Source organism: Rousettus aegyptiacus, unplaced genomic scaffold, assembly GCF_014176215.1.
Source record: "Rousettus aegyptiacus isolate mRouAeg1 unplaced genomic scaffold, mRouAeg1.p scaffold_m13_p_15, whole genome shotgun sequence".
Lineage (NCBI taxonomy): Eukaryota > Metazoa > Chordata > Mammalia > Chiroptera > Pteropodidae > Rousettus > Rousettus aegyptiacus.
This window is the reverse complement of record NW_023416290.1, coordinates 2,424,418-2,426,386: the sequence shown is the minus strand read 5'-3', so window position 1 is coordinate 2,426,386 and position 1,969 is coordinate 2,424,418.

The following is a 1,969-nucleotide window of genomic DNA, read 5'->3' as shown; positions in this document are numbered from 1 at the left end:
AACTTTCTTCTTCGCGTTTCTCTAAAGGAATAAAAAAACTGGCAACCTTGACAAAATTGACAAGTTTAATTTTTGCATTTTATAAGGTCTTTAATATTAATTAAAATTACAAATTTAAGGATGACTAAATTACACTCCTGCCAAGTCGAGGACAATTCATGGGATAACGGAAGAAGACCTTGCGATTTAATGGTGCCACCGTTAGTGGCCTCCTTTTTTTTCTTTTTTTAACCAGATGTACCTGAGGTGGCAGATTGCAGAGCAGGTATGATTTTTATATTTGTTGACAAGTCGGTGGAGGAACCAACTCCAGCTGGTCCTGCCCTCGGTGTTTCTTTAACACGGAGCTCTGGCTCGTTACACCATCGGAGTCCAGCGAATTTCTCACCTCACCCTCCGGTCTGTCACTTTCTAGTCCTCTACAATGAAATACCGATGGCGATCCTATCTTAACTGGAGTGAGAGATGTGCCATGTAGGGTTATAATTTTGTTTTCCCCCAAATGAAAGAATGATGCCTCATTAAAGTGCCCGTGTTTCCCTAGGGATCTTTTCGATAATACAGCCTGGCAAAAATTGCAGACTCGTATATCTGACATTAAATGGTAAACAGCAATTCTCTTCCCAGCCCTGATGTTTAATACCATCTTTATGTATCCGTCAATTGTGAGAGAGGTCTTGGCCTCGCTTTTATTTCCTGGGACCTCTTTTGAAATTCTAAGGACAATCATTAGAATTAGAAATGAAAAAGATTCTTCTGCAACATAGGGAATTCTAGGATAGAGATTTCCTTGATCTGTGGACTGGAAGTTGGCCTCAGCGGCCCTCTGATTCGGCTCGTTTCCCCGGAATCTTGAAATTACAGGTGCGCGGTATGTTTCTGCATGTGCGTAAGACAAGATCTGGCCTTTCACCGTTATTTTAGGCCAATTTCTCCAATAAGTTACCCTTTAAATGCAACTAAAAGTGACCATGTTTACATGTCATATTTCAAACTCCCATCAGATCACTTAAAAACATATAGAAATCTTGTCGCGGAGATGCAAAATGGACGTCTCTTGTGTTTCCTCTATACCCAGCATCAGACTATCTATGAACATGTTTATCAGTGCAAAATATTTGTTCCACCCTGCAGCTCCAATTACATGCCTTTTTCCCTTTAATTTTAAGCATTGGCTGTTGGCCAGGAGCCGTCCCTAGGTGCTTGGCCCTCCCTCGGGGCAGAGCTGGGATGCCGGGCTCCTGAGACAAAATCTTCCCTGGACAGACTCGGGTCAGCCTGCCAGAGAATCTGTGATGGGAAGGTCGTTTGCCTTTTCTTCATCTTAAAGGTGAGAAAAGCCCCAGCTGGCTAGGTCCAGGAAAATGGAAAATGCGCAGGTGACATTTACCTTCTGATTCTTCTCTTCCCTCCCTATGTTCACTGTGTAAACCGAGTCCCTGAGTTAACTTTCACTCCGTGATGCTGAAGCCAGGTGGTGCTCTCCTGCCTGTCTGTTAGAACCTTCTTCTTCTTCTCTAACTTCGAGAATATTCTTTACCCTATAAATAATAAAAACAATAGCAAACATCCTGAATGATTCTGAGTTTTCTTTTACTTACCATCCTTCCTTTTTGTGTTTGATGCAAAACTCTTAGAATACGTGGTTATCTTACCTATTTTCTCCCATTACTTTCAAGTTCTACAATTTAAACTTTGTTAAAAGAACTCTAATAAAATGTCTCATTGAGTTAAAAGCCATCAGTTGAATAACATTTACAGGTTTATAAACCGAATTATATGAATCGATTTCATGGTTTTTAAACTGATATCACATATATTCTAATAAGCATTTGCATTCTACTATACTATCTTTTATCCCTGGAGAAGCAAAATTTTTCTCTGCAAGTAGTAGGGGACATTTTTCAATGTTGCAAACATTTAGGCCATTTATAAACGAGTCCGCTTTTTCATTCGGGCTTAAATGAAT